Source organism: Dipodomys ordii, unplaced genomic scaffold (genome assembly GCF_000151885.1).
Source record: "Dipodomys ordii isolate 6190 unplaced genomic scaffold, Dord_2.0 Scaffold235, whole genome shotgun sequence".
Lineage (NCBI taxonomy): Eukaryota > Metazoa > Chordata > Mammalia > Rodentia > Heteromyidae > Dipodomys > Dipodomys ordii.
In genome coordinates, this window is record NW_012267451.1 from 1,129,409 (window position 1) to 1,151,732 (window position 22,324).

The window sequence follows — 22,324 nt, forward strand, 5'->3', positions numbered from 1 at the left end:
AACAGTTCAAGATGGGCTGGGAAGGTGGCTCAGTGGTATAGCACTTGCCTTGCATGCATGAGGCCCTAGGTTTGATTCCTCAGCACCACATAAGCAGGAAAAAAAAAAGCCAGAAGTGGTGCTGTGGCTCAAGTGGTAGAGTGCTAGCCTTGAGCTGAAGAGCTGAGGGACAGTGCCCAGGCCCAGAGCTCAAGCCCCACAACCTCCCCCCCCCCAAAAAAAAAAAACAGTTCAAGACTTGTTGAGTTCTCTGGTAGAGTTGTCACACCTATATTCCTAGCTATTCAAAACGCTGAGATTCAAAGATCAAGGCTCAAAAGCAATGAAGGGCAGGAAAGTCTAAAAGATGAATCTGCATTTGTCTGCATTTCTTTCCAAACTAGAAGTAGAGTCCATGGTTCAAAGTGGCAGAACCCTGGCCTTCAGCAAAAAAGCTCAGGGATAGCACCCAGGCATTGAGTTCAAGCCCCAGAACCATCACAAAAAAATAAGAAGCAGCCTAATTTTATTTAGGAAGAAATTGCTAGCTGAGCCGAAGCACGTGTCTGAGTCCAGAGATCTTCACATCAGTAAATACTATAGTTGTGGCTGAGTGGAATGAGCTCACCCACATATGCATGACAGAGACACAACACTGTCTCTAATTCTGCTGGGCCATTGCTGGAAGACAGTTAACCATCTGCACCAAGACAGAAATGGCTGGAAGCCACAGGATTAATCTCAGTTACAATGAATCAAAGAAGACAGTGCTCACTGTTCTGTATAGGTGCTTATATAATGACTGCTATTGTTGGACAAGTATGTGAACAATACAGGTGCATTGATAAATTTTTCTACAGTAAAGCTTGAATGAGAACCAAAACAATTTATGTACAGTTTAACTCTTATCAGTGAAAGGCAAACTTTTATAAAAATGTGTCAGTTAAATGCATATGGCTGTATCCTATAGCCAATCACAGAAGTGACATCAGTACACCTTAACCTGGCAATAATTAAAATAATAAATGATAAAACACACCTTTTATATATTATGAATCTTATGCAGTCTTATTTGTTTCAACCACATTCTGCGTATCAGTAAGTTTTGTGGCATGTTAGATAGTAAAAGTACTCATTTTCCTATCAAGATTCACATGTAATACTGGCTACTCTGGAATTTGAAATTTGAGTATCTGGGGTTCAAAGCCAGCCAAGGCAGGAAAGAAAGCCCATCAGATTTTTATCTCTAAATACACATACACACCCCTAGAAGTAAAGCTGTAGTTCAAGTTGTAGAGCAGTTGCTTTAGCAAAGAGCTCAGGAATAGTGTCCAGACCCTGAGTTGAAATCCCAAACTGGCAGGCAAACAACAACCAAAAGTACCTGCCTCACTTTTATTAGCCAATAGCTAGAGGCTCACACCTGTAATCCTAGATGCTCAGGAGGCTGAGCTCTAAAGATTTGGCCAAACCTGAGGATAAAAAGGTCAAAGATCCCATCTATAAAACAACTACAAATAAAAGGACTGGTGGCCCACCATTTGCCTAGCAATCAGAAATCACTGAGCTCAAACCCCAGTACTACCAAATCTAATAAAAGGTCTTTGACTGTCCATTTTTATTGAGGTAAAATAGAGATAAAACAAACTTCACGTCCCAAGCACTGTAAAATTCAGTTTGTGGGGTGACCATCTCCAGATACTCATTATTTTTACAAACTAAAACAGTATATATTTTTTAAAAATTAATTCCTCTTTCATAAATGCTTGTTGAACTGTTCAACAACTTTCTCAAGTGCTACTTTGTCAGAATTGTGCAAATAAAAGCAGACAAACAATGTTTTCAGATAGGATTCATCAGACTACCTGCTAAAACTGTTTGTTTCAAGTGATGAGAGGTAGTTGGAGCTGACTGACAAGGCCAGGTTACTACCAGTGCAAGATCATTTTCTTTTTAAATTTCAGGAAGATAAAATGTGTGGGAAGAGTTCACAAAAGGCTTTTGAGTTCTATGTTAAGGATGGCAATTAGTACATAGATGACAATGAACTGGATATTTTCCTGAAAAATCTCTGTGAAAAGAAGATCTGCATATTAATAATAGTTCAACATACAAGAAGGACATAATGGATTTGTCAGATGGAGCAGAGCTGTACCCAACAGATCTGGCTATTATTCTCTCTGCTGAAGACAAGAGGGTTGGGGACCACAATTACAAGCTGATACATTGTATCTAAAGAAATAACTGCACTGTAGAGGAATAGTCTGTATTTTCTTCTATATCTGTAAATTTCACTTCAGTAGGTAGTTATCCAGGATGCCTGGCTTATTTCTATTGTTTGTAATGTATGTTTTTTGTAATGTATATGATTGGAAAGGAGAAAGCTTATGCTTAGATCAATTAGTATACTCAATTTAGAATTTATATATATATAGATATATAGATATATATATACACACACACATATACATATATACCTATTTTCATGAATACAATTGGACCTTAAGATTTTGCCAAATATTTCCTCAGAATGAGCTTTAAAATTCTAGCCTCTGATATGCAAATGCACCTTTGTCTTTGAATAAGATAATAGCCATGGTAAGCCAAGCATTCTTACACAATCATCTGCCTGTTCTTTTTTTTAAAAAAAGGTAAGAAAATCTTTTTGAGTGTACCTGAAAGATGGGCTTCTTGGAAAATGTAAATCATTATATAAATGTAAATATTATAATTTCAAAATTTTTTATTTTTTATTGTGAAAATACTGTACAGAGGGGTTACAATTACATGGGCAAGATAATGGGTACATTTCTTATCAAGCATTGTTGCTTCCTCGTTTATTTCCCCTTCCCATCCCTTCCCATCCTCTCCCTGCCCCCCCTACTCAATCCTCCCCACCCCCCCAGCACCAAAGTTGTAAAGTTCATTTTCAACATAACGACTTGTACATCTCATTGTTGCAATGGGTCCTCCCGTATCCCTATTTAAACGATTTGTTTTTCTCCTTCCCCTCCACAAATTATACCAACATCAAATACAGTGAAAGCAGGGGTTATATTGTGGGGGAGGGAGATACAAAGAAACAAAGAAATAATCTTATAGAAACAATCACATGAAAGAAAAAAAAACATATCTTAGGGTTCATTTCCCTAACATCACCTTATCTGGCCTTTTCTGCTTGACTCGTACATATACTAGATATTGCAAATAAGGGAAAACATGGGACCTATGTTTCTTTGGGTCTGGCTTACTTCACTTAATATAATTTTTTCCAAGCCTTTCCATTTCCTAACAAATGGGGCAATGTCATTCTTTCTGATGGAGGCATAGGATTCCATTGTGTATATATACCACATTTTCGTCATCCATTCATCTACTGAGGGGCATCTGGGTTGGTTCCATATCTTAGCTATAGCTCCCCTATGACCCAGAAATCCCACTTTTGGGCATTTACCCAAATGTTCACAAACTAGACCACACTAAAGCTACCAGCACGACTATGTTTATTGCAGCACCATCTGCCTATTCTATAAACTATGTCTACACTATTATTCCCAGCTATTAGGAGGAATGTACTTTTACACGTATATCAATAAAGAATCATTTGTGGCTTTCAGAAGTTGACAGTCTCCCCAGAGATTTAGTTTACTAATCTTTTGAATCAATAACAAATGTTTGTCTTGAGTTGATTTGGTAACAAAGGAAGGCAGCACCAGATGACACAAAAATCTGTCTGATTTGACACTGATATGTTGACCAAGATGTCGACTGACAGAAAGCATGTTATTCCATTTTCTAAACTATTTTATGTGTTTCAAATTATAATTATTCTAGTAAACTGATGCCTTATGTCATATAGTGTATGTAACCTTCAATTAAGTATATGATATTGAATATCCTAGGGTCGTTTGCACACTTGCTGCATATTCTTTCCATGTAGAATTGTTCATTTACATCATGGGTATCTGCAACCTCTGAAAATATGTTTTTCTGTCTATAACAACTACAGAGTTGGAGGATACTACTTACCTTCCATCCTTTTGTGTGGCTGATTTGTGTCCTTTCCTACCAACTTAAAAGAAACTATGTGACAGAATTAAAATTACTTCAATGTTCAACACAGTTCTAAAAGGGGCTTTCCAAATACTCTAGACCTAGGCCTGCTTCTTAATTTGATGTCTACACAACTTTCTCTGATATAAACACAACAGCTCAAGTACCAGCTTCCCACTTATCAGTGGGCTCTCTTGTTAACACAAAGAACATGACAAGAAGAATAAGTTATTTTCATTAAAAAACATTAAGTAGAATATCAGATGAGAATGTAGGAAGAAGAGAAAAACCCAATCATGTGGAAGGATTTAAAACAAAACACACCACATTGGGAGTGTCCATTGGGAGTTGCACAAGGTCTCATTCTTCTTAATAGAGTCCTGGGGAAAAGATGGGCTGTGATTTACCCCAACAGTATTGCTTTTGTGTTCCTGGGTGTTGAGCTCTGGGGATAATACTTTTCTTTCCCCTCCAAGTGTCAGAGTATCCCAGTAGTAACCATGCCCCCATCCTCCCCAATCCCACTCCTCCCTTGCCTTCAGAAATGTTGCTCTCACCATAGCCACATATGTGATGCTCAGGACATGAACAGCATGGAGGGAGAAAGGCCTTCATCACCCCTATCATTGTGTCAGTGGCTCTGTTCTCCTGTGCCAGGTATCCCCATCTGAACCCAGTCTGGGCCTCACTTTCTTGCCAGCTGATGCAACAAAGACTTCTACCTCAGAACCCAAATTAGGGTTGATCTCAGCACTGGACCATGATGACAGCTCCTCCTAGCTGCCAACACCATGGAGCATTTGCATCCTTACTTTGCTGTCTGTGCCCGGCTTTGCCAAGCCCTTTCTCATTTTAAATGTATAGAGCAAGATCACAAACCACCATGGTGCTCTGTGCAGGGAGCAGGGTAATGATCTGTGTGCCTCCAGTTTGTTTTTGTTTTTGTTTTTTTTAGTTGTGACTCTAGTGTTGGTTCTATTCTGAGGAACTAGTAAAGGAGACCAATAGAGAAATATGGACAGAGCCAGCACCAAGAGACCAAAAACTCTAAGGGACAGTGCTCAGAAACTTAATTCAAGCCAGAGTACAAGCAAATGGGCGCGCGCACACACACACACACACACACAAACACTCAGAGAGAGAGAGAGAGAACTCAAATGGAGAATGGACAGAGTAGAAGATATTTCTCCCATCTCCCGGTGGGACATATTTCGAATGCTCTGCTTACACATGACTCCAATCTTTCTCATCCACTTTCACATTTCAGTCCCCAATATCCCTAACAAGGCTTTCATGGAGTAATGGATTCCTCTCTTGAATAAGTCCTACACATGGTGGTTTTTTGTTGTTGTTGTGAAAATACCGTTCAGAGGGATTACAATTGCATGGGCAATGTAAAGAGTACATTTCTTATCAAGCATTGTTGCCTCCTCCTTTGTTTCTCCTTCCCATCCCTTCCCATTTTCCCAAACTTTCTTTGATTTGTTGTGTTTCTGTGTCTCTATTAAGAAAATTTCGGCCTGTGCCAAGGAGAAGTCGGGTTTCTCCTATTTCTTCCTGTAGTATGTTCAGGGTGTCTGCTTTGACTCCAAGGTCTTTGATCTATTTGGAGTTGATTCTGGTACAGGGTGATATATAAGGATCTATCTTTAGTTTTCTAATGTGATTAACCAATTTTGCCAGCACCATTTATTGAAGAGGTTGTTTTTCTTCCATTATATTTGTTTAGCTCCCTTATCGAAGACTAGGTGGATATAGGTCTGTGGGTTCATTTCTGGGTTTTCAGTTCTATTCCATTGGTCTTCAGGTCTTTTCTTGTGCCACTACCAAGCTGGATTTTTTACAATGGCTTTGTAATAGAGTTTGAAATTTGGTATTGGTATTCCTCCAGCACTGTTCTTTCTGTTAAGGAACATTTTTGCTGTTCGGGGTTTTTTATTGTTCCATATGAATTTTTGGGTTGCTTTTTCTATTTCATTGAAGAATGGGGTTGGGATATTTATATGTATCACATTGAATTTGTAGATAGCCTTTGGAAGTATTGCCATTTTCACGATGTTAATCCTCCCGATAGAGAAGCATGGAAGGATTTTCCACTTCCTAAGTTCTGCATTGATTTCCTTTATCAGGTTTTTCAGGACCTATGCTTCTTTGGACCTGACTAATTTCACTTATTATAATTTTTTCCAAGTCTTTCCATTTCCTAACAAATAGGGTAATGTCAGTCTTTCTGATGGAGGCATAGAATTCACACACACTAGGGCTTGGAAGGTGGCTCAGTGGTAGAGCGCTTGCCTTGCATGCATGAGGCCCTGGGTTCGATTCCTCAGCACCACATAAGCAAAAAGAAAAAAAAAAGTTGGAAGTGGTGCTCTGACTCAAATGGTAGAGGGCTAGCCTTGAGCTGAAGAGCTGAGGGACAGTGCCCAGGCCCAGAGTTCAGGCCCCACGATCGGACCCAAAAAAAGAATTCACACCCACACACACAAACACCCCCTCCACACACACATACACAGGTATATATCACATTTTCTTGATCCATTCATCTACTGGGGAGCATCTGGGTTGTTTACATGTCATAGCTATGGTAAACAATACTGCAATAAACATAGTTGTGCTGGAAGCTTTAGTGTAGCCTTGTTTGTGAACATTTGAATAAATGCCCAAAAGTGGGATTACTGGGTCATACAGGAGCTCTAGGTGGAGTCTTTTGAGGAAACTTCATACTGCCTTCCAAAGTGGTTGAACAAGTTTACACTTCCTCCAAAAATGAAGTAGTGTTATCTTTCGTGTGTTGTTATTAGATTTCTTGATTGTAGCCATTCTAACTGGGGTGAGGCAGAATCTCTATTTGTTCTAATTTTCATTTCTTTTGTGACTAGAGAGGTTGAGCATTTCTTCATGTATCTATTGGACATTCTTATTTCCTCTTCAGAGAAGTCTCTCTTTAAGTCTTTAGCACACTTATAAATTTGACAGTTGTTTCTTTGAGGATTTGTTGTTGGGGGATTTAATTTTTAAAGATCTAAGTATATTTTAGATATGAGACCCTTGTCTATTGTATGGTTATTGAAGATCTTCTCCCAATCCATGGGCTTTTTCTATTGATCTTTCTAGCTATGTCTTTTGCCATGTAGAAGCTCTGTAGTTTGATTCAATCTCATTTGTCCAAATGTTCTTTGATTTCTTGTGATTCTGGGTCTTTATTAAGAAAATTACGGCCTGTGCCAAGATCATGTAAGGTTTCTCCTATTCCTTCCTGTACTGTGTTCAGGGTGTAGGCTTTGACTCTGAAGTCTTTGATCCATTTGGAGTTGATTCTGGTGCAGGGTGATATATAAGGATCTATCTTTAGTTTTCTAAATTGATTATCCATTTTTGCCACCATTTACTGAAGAGACTCTCTTTCTTCCAGTATATTTTTTTAGCCCCCTTATTGAAGACAAGGTGGCTATAGGTTTCTGGGTTCATTCCTGGGTCTTCAGTTCTATTCCATTGGTCGTCAGGTCTGATCTTGTACCAATACCAAGCTGCTTTGATTACTATGGCTTTGTAGTAGAATTTTAAATGTGGTATTGATATTCCTCCAGCACTGTCGTTTCTGCTAAGGATTGTTTTTGCTATTTGAGGTCTTTTATTGTTCCACATGAATGTTTGGGTTGCTTCTTCTATTCCATTAAAGAATGAGGTTGGGATAGTGATATGTATTACATTTAATTTGTAGATAGCCTTTGGTAGTATTGCCATTTTCATGATCTTAATCCTTCCAATCCAGGAACATGGGAGGTTTTTCCACATCCTAAGTTCTGCTTTGATTTTCTTTTTCAGGTTTTTAAAGTTTTCATCATACAGGTCCTTCACTTCTTTATTTAACCCCTAGGTATTTTATTTTTTGTGGAGCTATTATAAAAGGAGTTGCTTTCCTGATTTCAGCTGCACTTTTCTCATTTTTGGCATACAGAAAAACCTTTGATTTTTGAGGGTTAATTTTATACCCTGCTACATTACCAAAGTTTCAAATCAACTCGAGTAATTTGGGAGTGGGGTCCATGGGATTCTTTAAATACAAGATCATGTCATTTTCAAAGAGGGAGAGTTTAACTTCATCTTTCCCTATTTGGATCCACTTTATGCTGTAGGTAGGTATTCTAATACTAAGTTGAAGAGAAGTAGAGAAAGTGGACATCCTTGTCTCATCCTGAGTTTAGAAGAAATTCCCTTAGCTTTTCACCATTAAGTATAATTCTGGCTGTAGGTTTGTCATACACACCATTTAATATATTGAGGAATGTTGCATAGATTCCTAGTTTTTCCAGAGCCTTGATCCTAAAGGGGTATTGGATCTTGTCAAATGCTTTTTCTGCATCTATTGAGATAATCATGTTTTTCTATCTTTTCTCTTGTTGATGTGATGTGTTATATTAATTGATTTCTGCATATTGAACCAGTGTTGCATCCCTGAAATGAATCCTGTTTGATCATGGTGTATGATCTTTTGAAGAGATATTGAGGTCAATTGGCCAAAATTTTGTTGAGAAATTTTGCATCAATGTTCATCAAAGAAATGGATCTATAGTTCCCTTTCTTTGATGAGTCCCTGCATGGTTTTGGGATGAGAGTTATGATGGATTCATAGAAAGAGTTTGGGAGTGAACTTTGAATTTTTACTTTCGTTGAAGATTTCGAGGAGTATTGGTGTGAGTTCTGCTTTGAAGGCCTTGTAGAATTCTGCTGTAAATTCATCCAATACTTGGCTTTTCTTAGGTGGGAAGATTCTTATTGCTGTTTTTATTTTGATGCTTGATATGGGCCTGTTAAGTTGGAACAGTTTGGGCACGTTGATATTTTCAAGAATATTGTTCATTTATTCCAGATTCTCAAACTTATTAGCATAAAGTTTTGAGAAGTATTCCTTTATAATGTTCTGAATCTTGGTTGTTTCTGTGGTGATGTTTCCATTCTCATCTCCGAGATTTTTAATTTGGGTATGTGGTATTCTTTTTCTGATAAGGTTTGCTAAGGGTGTGTCAATTTTATTAATTTTTTTAGAAGAACCAACTCTTTCTTTATTCTTTCTATAGTTTTTATTTTTGGATTCTAATGCATTTATTTATTATTTAATTTTAATTACTTTCTTCCATCTACTGGATTGGAGTTTAGCTTGCTGCTCTTATTCAAGGAGCTTCAGGTGCCTTGTTAAATTGTTGCTTTCAGATCTCTCCAATTTGTTGATGTAGGAACTAAGAGCTATAAACTTGACTCTGAGTACTGCCTTTGTTGTGTTCCAGAGGAGCTGGTATTTTATGTGTTCATTTTTGTCACATATCATAAACATTTGAATTTCCTTTCTAATTTCTTCTGTGACCCTCTGTGGTTCAACTTTAAATGGATTTCTTAAGAATTGTTTCATCTATAGACCTACCTCAAGGTACTCAATGACTTGGTGTGTGAGCTGGAAAAGCTTCTGTGACCCAGATATCACTGTTTTTCACATATCCACAAATGACAGAGAGGAAAAGCCAGCTCATTAACTTTCTACAGAAGAATAGCCCTCTAGTGTATGTTGATCAAATCTTGTTTCAAGAGCTCTCCTACTTCTAATTACCTTCCTAAGACTACAAATTCTAATTCCAACCACTTTGCAAATAGGGTCTAAACAATTAATGTGTGTAGAGAAAAGCATTCAACCCAACAAAGTCTTGAGATTTCAACTTAATTAAATTTGTAACACTTACTTACCTACCCAAATTTCCATGACCTCTGTGCAGGCTCAACGTAAAGAAATACCAATTGGTTCTGTCCCTGACCCTCCCAGTTGAGTAAATCAACAATAATACCCATCTGCTACCCAACATAACCCTGGGGTTTGAGATCTATATTTCATACTATGTAGAACTGATGTGTTTGAGAATCCACTCACCTTAATGTCTGGGAAGAATAAAAATAGCCCTAATTACACCTGCAGGAGAGACAGCAAAGCTGTAGCAGTACTTACAGGAAATTCAATCACATCTACCCCAACTGGGACACTGCTATACTTCTAAAAATGTCGACAGGTAAGATTAGGAGGGGTGGGGAGATGGGAAGGCATGTTCCCCTTGTCCCTGTCCTCCACAGGCTGAAGAAGGGGAAAGGAAGAATTAATATTATGAACCTCTCATATTGAATGACCTCAAAGGAAAAGACCCCCAAAATGGCTTGGGTGTCCCTATTATCTTTGTTGGAAAACATAAAAGGAGAGATTCTAAGAGAGAAAAGGATTACCCCAGGTTCTGAACCTTATCCATTCATTTCTGCAAAGACCTTAGAAAATGTAAGACAATGACTTTACACATGGGAAAAGAAAACCTTCCCTCCCAACACTGCCAGTTGTTGTTTAGTTCACATCAGGACTGAAACTCTGACTTTGACCATTCTCTTTCTTTTACTTTTTCCCTTTTTAATTCAGTTTTTGGTGTTTTGATCCTCTCTTAATGACTATGGACAGTTCAATACTGTCTATCAGATGGCTACCAAGGACTCAGCTCTAGCACTGGCCATGGTCTCCTTGATGCTTCATTTCAGCTGGACCTGGGTTGCACTGTTCATCACTGAAGATGACTATGGTAGTTCTTCTCAGAATTGAGAGAAGAAATGGAGTCTGTCTTGCCTTTGCAAACACAATCACATACAACTCCATACCAAAATTCACAAATGATGCCTTGACACATGGCCTTATTACAGAATCATCAACCAATGTGATTACCATTTATGGGGACAGTGAATTTCTACTAAGTTTTATTCTTAAATTAGGGGACTTTTTGTTTTTGTTTTTGATTTTGATTTTGTTTTTTGTTTTGTTTTGTTTTGTTTTTTGCGGGTCATGAAGCCTGTACTCTGGGCCTAGGTGCTGCCCTCAGCTCTTGAGCTCAAGGCCAGCGCTCTACCACTTGAGCCACAGCACCACTTCTGGCTTTTTCTGCTTATGTGGTGCTGAGGAATTGAACCCAGGGCCTCATGCATGCAAGGCAGGCACTCTACCACTGAGCCACCTTTCCAGCCCAAATTAGGGGACTTTTAATTACAGAGAAAGTCTGGGTTATGAACTTTCCCTATGATCAGGTGACCCTCAGTAAAAGATATTTCCTGCTAGACATTTTCTATGCACCCCTCACCTTCTCTCACCACCATGGGAACATTTCTGGGTTCATCAGTTTGATTCTGTCAGCTGAGTATTCAGGAACTCAGAACATATTTCCCATCCTAACTTATGGATTCAGGCTGTTCAGTGTATACTGATTAAGTCTGACTGTACAAAATTGGGGCACTGTTTGTATAATACCACACTGGAATGGTGCTGGGGCACATTTTTGACATGGCTATGTCAGAAGAGAGTTATAATATCTACAATGCAGTACACGCATGGCCCAAGCCCTTCACGAGATGCTTCTTCATCACATGGAAGAGCAACCAGAACAGAAAGAGGAACCAAGGGCATTTCTTTCTTCACAGGTAATTACTTATCTTTTGAGTGCTCTAGGTACAGTGTTGTTCAGAACCTTTCATAGCAGATGGAATTAGGAGGTAGTCTGGCTCTCTTTTGGAAAATACAAGTTGCACTTGGCCCATCATGCTCCCCATGAAATGGCCAAACAGTGTTTGACAACATTTTCTGAATAACACTGCATCTTTGAGAAGGAAGTGCTATGTCTTCTGTCCCCATCCTCACTTTGTAGAGAAGTTTTCAATTGTACAAATCTGAATTCTCCTTGTAACTGATTAAAATAACAGGTCAAGGTTGACTAGTGCTTGAAAGCCTTAAGATTTTCTGGACATAAATCTCTCACACTGTGGATCACCCCAGGCTACTTAGGAGGCTGAGATCTGAAGATTTCAGTTCAAAGCCAACTCAAGCAGAGAACTACATGAGACACTTACCTCCAATTAACACCAAAAAGGCAGAAGTGGAGCTGTGGCTCTAGTAGAAGCTTCTTAGCCTTGAGAAAGTAAAAACAAAAAAACCCTCAAGGACTAGGTTCAAGCCCTAGGATAGGCAAACAGAGATACCATAAACTAAGTCATGCTTAAGGTAATTTTTCATTGCTGTCATAAATATTCTATGATTCTACTGAGTTTTTGTTTACCTATTTTTCAGACTGACTCTGATCACATTCATAAAATAAGTTTGTGGGAGAGGCAGTGAAGGTCTGTCTTATTATATTTCATTATTTAGGTGGATGTGGCTGGAGTTTTAATCACTTAAACTTGGGTCTCTGCATCCTGCCCTTGGTAACTGGGTTATAGAATCTTGGTAACACTTCAGTTCTCTACAAACCTACATTTGCTCCAGTTGGTTGGATTCCTATGCTGAGTGTGAATTGTGTGGTAGGAATGAAAGTTAATCGGTGACTGTCCATTATATTGGGTTACTATGATCACTCTGGGAAGCACTTCAACATAGGGTAATGTGTGTCTTTTAGCTGCATCCTTTTTTGAAGAAGATATAATTTACCAGTACAGTCGGAGAACAAGTGGTTTTGGATGAGGAAAGGAAAATGGAGGCAGAATATGACATTGTGTAATTCTGGAATTTTCCAGAAGGTCTGGGACAAAGGGTGAAAGTTGGCAAGTTTTCTCCATCTAGGCCACATGGTCAACAACTGACTGTTCAAAAATCTGATCGAGTTGCCAATAGGAATTACCAAGCTGGGTCATTTCTACATCTTTCACTTTCTCCTTTAAAAAAAAATTGTTATTATGAAGTAGTTGTAGAATGAGTATAGTAACTAAAATTTAAAAAGCTACCATCATCCTTATTGTAAAATGTCAAATTATTCCAAGGAGAAGATAAAATAGCAGGAACAGAATAGACAGTTATATCCATGTCTCCCCAAACAACAGGTTCCAGTAAAGGAGGGTTAGGAACAAAGGCCCAATGACTTACATTAGCATTAGCATGGACAGAGTTTACAGTAAGCATGGCACACATGGCCAGGAACAAGTTCTCAGCTGTGACAGGTTTACCAGTGTGTTGTAACATCTTTTGTCCTTCTTCAGTCAACTTTTTAACCTGCCTCCAGGTGGGCAGTGGGGGATTTCTTCTTCTTCAACTGGCGGCCAATTCCTTGTAGGATACGGGGCTGTCCTCACTGGGCCATGTCTGTATCCATTGGGAAGGAAGCCAGTATTGTTTGCCATCCTGTGTAAACACAAAACCCTATACTCGCCCTTTATGTAATAATGTTCCTAGTTGCCATTCTGCATTCAATGTAATCTTTTTTCAACCCCTCTGGAATGCAGTATGGAGGTTCCTCAAAAGACTAAACATAGAGCTTCTGTAGTTATCTATTTAGTGTAGTGTTCAGATAATACAGTCTGGTTCTCACAGAGTGTTTATAAATACTCTCCATTGGGTCATTTTATGAATGTATTCTAATAACATCCAGTATATTTGAAGGCTTATTAACATCATTTAAGTGGAATGACTTTATTTTTTCCTTAAAAAGGGAAGGTTCTTTCTTTATATTTTTTAATATATATTTTTATTGGAAAGATACTGTACAGAGAGGTTACAGATACATGATTAAGGTAATGAGTACATTTCTTATTGAACATTGTTACCCCCTCCTTTGCTTTTCCCCTATCATACCTTCCTGCCCCACTTCCTCCACCCATCCCTCCCCAAAGTTGTAAAGTTTATTTTCAACATAGTAGTCTTGTACATCTCATTGCTACAATGGGTCAAACTGTATTATTATCCTTCCATTCCCCACATTAGAAAAATGTATATGCAAGATCTAGGTGTAGTTTATTTTATAAGAGTATATGGTGTCAGGCACCAGTGGCTCATGAATCTAATCCTACCTACTCAGGGTGCTGAGACCTGAGGATATTAGTTTGAAGCCATCCTGAACAAGATAGTCCATGAGACTCTCATCTCCAATGAACCACCAAACAGCAGGAAGGAGAGCTGGGGTTCAAGTGATAGAACACAGCCTGAGCACCAAAAGTTCACAGGGGCAGAACTCAGGCCCTGAATTCAACCTGCAGGACCAGAACACACACACACACACACACACACACACACACACACACACACACACACACACACCACTGCATTCCCCTACTGTGCATAAAATGAAACCCATGCATGGTCCCATGGTTTCTTTGGGGGTATTGCCTCACATTTTGGGGGATTTTGATTTTACTTGATATTCTAATTTCTAATCGGATCCCTCTCTCAAATTCACTCACATTTTGTCTTCCTACTTCTAAGACACTAGCATCCTCCAAGGGCTGCATTAATATTTGTACTGCCAAAGTCACTAAAGACACTTCTGTTCTTCAATATGCTTGATGGCTCAGTAGCAGAGCCACAAAGAACTGTAGTTGCTCTTTTTGATATAGTTATGGATTATTTCTCATGCATTTCATTTTTGGTTACAAATGGAATCCTGAAAGTCAAGGCTGTTGGGAGTCCTTTGGTATTAAAACATGTCATGCAGGCTGAAGCATCTACTTTGAAATTGAATTGTTGTTGTGCCAGTCCTGAGGCTTAAACTCAGGGATTAGGCACTGTCCCTGAGCTTTTCTGCTCAAGGCTACTGTTCTCCCACTTGAGTTACAGCTTCATTTTCAGCTTTTTAAATTTCTGGTGGCTAATGAGAGAATAAGGGACTCATGGATTTTCCTACAAGGGCTAGCTTTGAACTGTGATAATCAGATCTCAGTCTCCTGAGTAGCTAGGATTACAGGTGTGTGCCACTGGCACCCAGCCTGAAATTAAAATCCTTTAATGGGAGACTTTATTGCTTGATAAGCAGACATAGGAAAGATTTTTCTTAGAATGAGAAAGGAACTAAAAAATCTCCATGCCACTGATCATCTTAGCTAACATTGGTCACACATAGCAGGTAAAGAAAAATAATTAGAGAAAACAAATGTATGTGTCTTTAGAGAGAGGTAGCTGGCAAGACATTTTTCTATCTCCTCTATATTTCAAGAAAAGAGTAGCTAATTGAATGAAGCCCTCTGAAAATTAATTTCTCAATGTCTTGAAAAATTGAAATAAGTTCCTATCATCCCAGAGGAAAAACATTAGACCGCTTAGAGGTTTAGGGATTTTCTATGTGCAATATTTCCCTGAATTTTTTTCTTTTTTGGGAATATTCACTCTGGGAGAATGAGATATATCAGACAGGGTTCAATGATGCACTCTGAGAGTGATGTCTTATAACTGCAATAATTTATTTAGAACTAAATAAAAATTAATTTGAAGCAGTAAGGGCCCATTCAGGGACCCAGCTTCCCTAAGTATTGTATCCAGATTAGCAGGACCAGCCTTACCTGGCAGCTTATTAAACAGGAGAGTCCTTGGCTCTGTTCCCAGATCTATTGAGTCTGAAACTCAGACTCAGACTTTTGTGGTTAATGAGCTCTTCAGGAAAGTCATTTCTACATGGTTGAAGTTTGGAAACATCTGACTCTAAGGGATTTGTTATAATGAGTGATGAGGGACCCACAGAGGGCTGCCTCTGTCAGGTTTCAGGGCTCTCTGCCTCCCTCCAAATGCTCATGGGTCCATCTAAAGAAATAATGATGTGTTCATTTTGGAATTCATTAAAGAAAACAGTCTGAATTTATCTAAATGGCTTTTGGGAACAATGCTTTCCATGTTTATCAGCTGCCATTTCTTAATGCTTCTATATCCAATGAAATGTTATCCCCCACTTGAGAATCCAATTATTTATTATTTTATTGTTTGTTTGTTTTTTTGTCGGTCATGGGGCTTGAACTCTGGGCCTGGGCGCTGTCCCTCAGCTCTTCAGCTCAAGGTGAGTGCTCTACCACTTGAGCTACAGCGCCACTTCCAGTTTTCTGGTGGTTTATTGGAGATAGGAGTCTCAGGGTCTCTCCTGCCCAGGCTGGATTTGAACCATGATCCTCAGATCTCAGCCTCCTGAGTAAGTAGGATTACAGGTGTGAGCCACCAGCGCCCAGCTTTATTTATTATTTAGAAAAAGCATCTTGATGTTTCTCATTTGAGAGTGTGCATGCATCTTCCATCTCTGCAATCAATTGCAGATGCCATAAAAATTATAGACATATATTTTGATTTCTATTTGACTGAGGTAGATATGTTTACATGAGAAATGAATGTATATTTATGTCCTAAAATGATGAACATTCAAATTACTGGGAAAAATATTATTGATTTTTTGTTGTTGTTGGTCATGGGGCATGAACTCAGGGCTTGGATGCTATCCCTGAGTTTTTTTGCTCAAGGCTATCACTCTACCACTTTCAACTACAGTGCCACTTCTGGTTTATGGTGGTTAATTGGAGATAAGAGTCTCATGGAACTTCCTGCCCACGTTGGTGATTTTTTTCTTATATTGTTCTTTAAAAATATAAGACAGCCTTACCATTCTGCTCAACTTGACTTTTATTTATTTTTATGTTTATTTTAATATTTTGAAACACTATATTGTATGTATGTAGCTTTTTATATAATAGATAGAGCATATAATATATAATAATTGTATCACATAATGTATAATATTATGTTTATATTATAAGATACATAAGTTGTACAATAAATTATAAATATAACAGTCATTTTATATGATAAGAGTAATTTCTATTACTTGTTTTTGCTATTATAAAATACTTACATTATTTCTAATTCAAATACAATATTATATAGAACATCATATACCATATTTTATAGATATGTTTTACTATATAATACCTGTTATATATCATATATTATACATTACAAACTACATATTATATTTCATATATTATATATATTTTACATTATATTCTTTAAATCATTCACTATGTATTATATATTATATTGTAGATGTGAATACAAGTGTGAGCCATTGGTGCTTCTTTTAAAGAAGGAGTCAGGAGAGGATGGCAGATTAGAAGCACCAACACTTGTTCCCATGAATGTGAAGAATCAATATACATAGGAAAGAAAGTAGAGCTATGGCTCAAGTGTTAGAATGCTAGCCTTGAGCAGAAAAGCTCAGGGACAGAGCCCAAGCCCCCAGTTCAAGTCCCAGGGCCAGCTCAAAAAAATAAAGGAAAGAAAAAAAGGGAAGACTATATTGTAGGGAAAGAAAGAGAGGAAGAGCATTGGGAATCACAAAGGTGGTAGACAGACAGCAGAAAAGCATAGAGAAATAGGCACAATTTTTTTCAGTGTACAGATACTCTGCATTCGTTAAAATAAATGCAATCAAGCATATTGCATATGTTAATAATAAACATGTAAAATCATCTGTTAATATGTAGTGTTTCATATCATGTATTGTATATGTATTATCTTTAAGTAGTTGTACAAGGGACTTCAATTCAAGAATTCAGTGTATCCAGGAGCCCGTGGCTTACATCTGTAATCCTAGCTACTCGGGAGGCTGAGATTTAAGGATCTCAGTTCAAAGACAGCCCGGGCAATAAGTCTGTGATACTCTTATCTCCAATGAAACTCCAGAAAACCAGAAGTGGCACTGTGGCTCAAGTGGTAGAGTCCTTGCCTTGAGCTGAAGAGTTGAGGGACAGTGCCCAGGCCCAGAGTTCAAGACCTACGACCTACAAAAAAAATCAGGCTGTATATGAGTACAAAGCATCACCATCCTAGTCACTCCTTCCATTTTACTCCTCCATCTCTCCAAACCTTACCCCTCCCCTCAAGTTATCTGGTTCCTGGGGCTGGGAAGGTGGCTCAGTGGTAGAGCGCTTGCCTTGCATGAATGAAGCCCTGGGTTCGATTCCTCAGCACCACATAAGCAAAAAGAAAAAAAAAGCCCAACTTGGCACTGTGGCTCAAGTGGTAGAGCACTAGCCTTGAGCTAAAGAGCTGAGGGACAGTGCCCAGACCCAGAGTTCAGGCCCCATGACAATACCCCCCCCCAAAAGAGTTATCTGGTTCCATTTTCACACATGTACCTTGAATATTATGCTTGTGTTCTCCCACCCTATCTTTCTCTATTCATCTGCCTTGCCTCACCTTGACCTCTGTCACCCTGACAAAACATGTTTCAGCTTCCTGCTATTCCTTTTGTTAAACTCTTTGATCGTGTATATTACTAATGACAATTACTTATTAATGAATATGAAATGCCTCCTTACCCCTGACCCCAGTTTTATTGCAAAGGGCCATGCAAGTTTCATGATAAGGGTAAAGCTGGAGTTAAAAGGGTAAATATACCTCCTGAGCAAATTGTTAAAACTAGAACTCCTGTTTTACAATCTACCTATGTCATGAACCTCTTAACTGTCCTTTTGTTTAAATTTAGAGATATACACTGACATCACCTTGCAGTCTTGTAGTTGTCATCTCCTTATCTGGTCAGTACTAACTCAATCTGTGCAAAATTTGCTATTTCTATCTTTTAAAACAATATGGAAAGAGCCCAGATTCCCTACAATAGGAGTAGATCAAAAAGAATGTGGCATGTATACACAATGGAATTTACACAGCCTTTAGAAAGAATAAAATAATGTCATTTGCAGGGAAATGAATGAAGTAGAACAGATCATGTTAAGTGAGGTAATCCAAGCTCAGAGAGACAAGTGGTGCATGTTCTCCCTGCTATGTGGAAATTAGATCTAAAATGCACAGGGATATGATAAATTATACAGGATTCTCCAGTAACACCAAAAGAGGAAACTTAGGAGAGAAACACAAAGCCACAAACCTATGTGCCTCTTCATATTTACATGAAATTACCTATATATCTATATCTACTATTTACCTATATATTTCTACATAAACAGACTCCAAGATATGGAAACAAGACACCTCTCTTCTTTTTTGAAAATTTTTAATATTTCTTTTTTGAGGATTCTGTCTTTTTTCCTATGTATGGTATATTGAAGTGTATATCTTTAGGATAGTGGGGGGCTACAAAATTCAGGAAAAAGGGGTGAACAAGTGCAGCAGCAGAGCTCACTAGACACTGATGACAGTGAACTATATAACTTGTGGGTAGAGACAGGAGGGAGGGACTGGGAGAGTGTGAGGGAATTCAAACAACAAAGAGGGTAGTGGGCAGCATGTCTTATTTTTTTCCAATGAATATTCTTTTTTAAAAAAAAAGGTTTCAAGTAACATAGAAGCACAAAACCTAAAGTATGGAACAGAATTCCTTTCCCTGATCTCTCAGAGGATCCCAAATTTCAATCTATCCTCTCTGGGATGTTCCTGTCCATATACCTGATCACCGTGCTCAGAAATCTGCTCATTAGCCTGGTCATCAGCTTTGAACACCAATTCCACACCCCCACGTACTTTTTCCTCTCCATCCTGTCCATCAGTGGCGTTGGTCTCATCAACACCATTGTCCCTAAGATGCTAGGGGACATACAGAGTCACAGCAGAGCCATCTCCTATGTGGGCTGCCTCACACAGACATCTTTTGCTATCATTTTTGGAAATGTGAATGGCATGCTTCTAAGTTTGTGTCCATTTGTCACCCTTTAAAATATACAGGCATCATGAACCCTCATGTCTGTGCACTCTTGATTCTGGTGTCTTTCCTCATTAGCATTTTGGAGTCGCAGGTGCACACTCTGATTGCCTCACAGTTTAGCAGCTTCAAGGATGTGGACATTGATCATTTTTACTGTGACCCTTCTCAAGTGTTTTGCCTTGACTGCTGTGAAATGCTGTTTAAATAGGGATACAGGTGGACCCATTGCAACAATGAGATGTACAAATCATTATGTTGAAAAAGGAACTTTACAACTTTGGTGTGCGGGGTAGGGAGGTAGGAGGAGGAGGGAGATGAGAATGGATGGGAAGGGGAAACAAAGGAGAAGGCAACAATGCCTGATAAGAAATGTACTCATTATCTTGCCCAGGTAATAGAAATCCCTATGTACAGTATTTTCACAATAAAAAAAGAAAACAAAAACAAACAAAAAACCTAGCCCTATATTTTGCTGGTTCCCTATTCGTTTTATTTCCTACCTCTGGAATCATTTTCTCATACTATAATATCATTTCTTCTATTCTGAGAATCACATCAGCAGGTGGGAAGGATAAAGCTTTCTCCACCTGTGGCTCTCAACTCTGCATAGTATGTTTATTTTATGGGACCACCATTGGTGTGTACCTTGGGTCAACAGTGTCCTATTCTCCAAGGAAACAAGCAGTGGCCTCAGTGATGTACACTGTGGTCACCCCATGCTGAACCCCTTTATCTACAGCCTGGGGAACACAGTGATTCAAAGTGCCCTGTGGAAATTGCAGAGCAGAACTATCTAAGCCATCTATGGTGGTCAGAAGTTCCCTTCAGCTAATATGTTTATTGCTGCATTGTCCTCATCTTGCCTTTGCTCTCATGTCACCATCCAGCCAACCAATTGTCTATGTTCCACTATCTCTATTAAAGTTACTAGTTGGGTTTCTACTTCTTGACAGAATCCTAAGTGATAAATCACACTATAAGGTGAAAAATACTCACCTTATGACCTGTCTGCAATTTAAAATGTCTCAAAACATGCCCAAGGAGGCAGGTGCTGTTGGCTCACACCTATAATACTACCTACTCAGGAGGATGAAATCTGACCATCTCAGCATAAAGCCAGCCTGGGCAGAAAAATCCATAAGACTTTTATCTCTAATTAACTAGCAAAAAGCCAGAAGTGAAGCTATGATTCAAGTTGTAGAGTCTTCATCTTAATTAATAATGTCAAGTGAGAGCACAAATCCCTAAGTTCAAGCTGCAGTACAGTCACACAAAAATTGTGTTCGTAGAATTCAAAACTAATCTGATATTAAAGAACCTGTGATCTTCAGTATGCTACTGTTGTACTTAGCTTGCTTCTCAGAAGTGTTGTGGTGATCAGAGCATTTAATTGAAATCCTGTATCACAACATGTAGTCAAATGTCCCAAATCAGAATTTAGTCCACAGTAATATAGTAGGGAAACTGTCATTATCAAAAAAATTATCACTGTGAGCCTGTGGCTCATGTCTGAAATTCTAGCTACTCATGAGTGTGAGATCAGAGGATCTAGGTTTGAAGCCAGTCCAAGCAAGAAATTCCATGAGACTCTTATCTCCAATGTATTACTAAAATAACTGGAAGTGCAGTTTTGGTTCAAGTGGTAACTTCCTAGCATTGAATAAGAGAAGCTCAGGAACAATGCTTATGCCCTGAATCAAGCCCCTGGACCGGCAAAATAATACTAATTATATTTATACATATATAATTCATGGATAACCCAACATATAGGCTTGTAGTTCAAAGCTGTTTTTCAACATTAGCTGAAAATTACAAACTGAGCAGACTGGGATGTGATTTTGAGCTCTTAGGCCCCAAATCCCTCATTTTTAATGGTGCTTAGCTGGGGAGACAAACAATGGAATAGATAATATCCACATTGAATAGGAATTTAGTAACTAAAATTATGGTCCTCCTCCTCCTCCTCCTCCTCAATATCATGATCTTGATTGTTGTTATCATCATCATCACCATCATCATCATCTATAGGATTATTGAGGCATTTCAGTTAGCTACTTGAACCCCAGTAGTGCTTCATCCTCCTGAGAAATCATCGCGTTTTTATCTTTACATATTTTTTAAAATTATTTTTGTTTTGTGCCAGTCCTGAGATTTGAACTCAGGGCCTTGGGAGCTCAGAGGTTTATAGGTGTGAGCCACAGTGCCTAGCTATATTGACTTTCTTCTGGACACTGGGGCATTGATGTCCCTTCTATCCTCCTGGAGAGGTTCTTCCACCCTCTCCAACTTCACAGTTACTGGGGAGGGGGGTGTTACAGGGACTCCTTTTAAGCCCCTCCACACTCCTGCTGTACCTTGCCAGTTTGGAAACATAACTGTCAGCAATTACTTTCTCATTATGCCTCAGGGTGTTCTGCTGTTGTTAAGAAGGGATCTGTTTTCTAAATTAAGTGTTTCCTTATATATCCCACCCTTAAAATCCACCCCTATTTTTCTCCTCCGGAGCAAGCCAGACTCAAACAAGCCCCCATACCAAACCCAATCCTCTGCTCCCCCAAATCCCCTCCTAGAAGTCAATTCCCTTAGTTTGGGACAGTTCAGGACACCCACCCCCATTGCCTCCCACCGTGACCCAGTTCTTATTTCCCTTAAAGTTCTCACATTCTTTCTTTAAACCCAAATGAATATCCCCTGTTTCCTGCTACCCACTGAGAGCCAGAGCCTATTATCATTCACCTACTTTCTGCCTCTCTCCTGATTCCCATTCACTCTCCCCACAAGCCCCCATTTTAAAAATTAAAAAATAAACACCTAATGGTTCCTATTGC

The 22,324-nt window shown here is 38.8% G+C and overlaps 1 pseudogene; it reads left to right on the forward strand.

Moving 5' to 3' along the window:
• Positions 1–20,293, forward strand: part of LOC106000719 — a 37,435-nt pseudogene extending 17,142 nt beyond the window's left edge.
• The last annotated feature ends 2,031 nt before the right edge of the window (positions 20,294–22,324 follow it).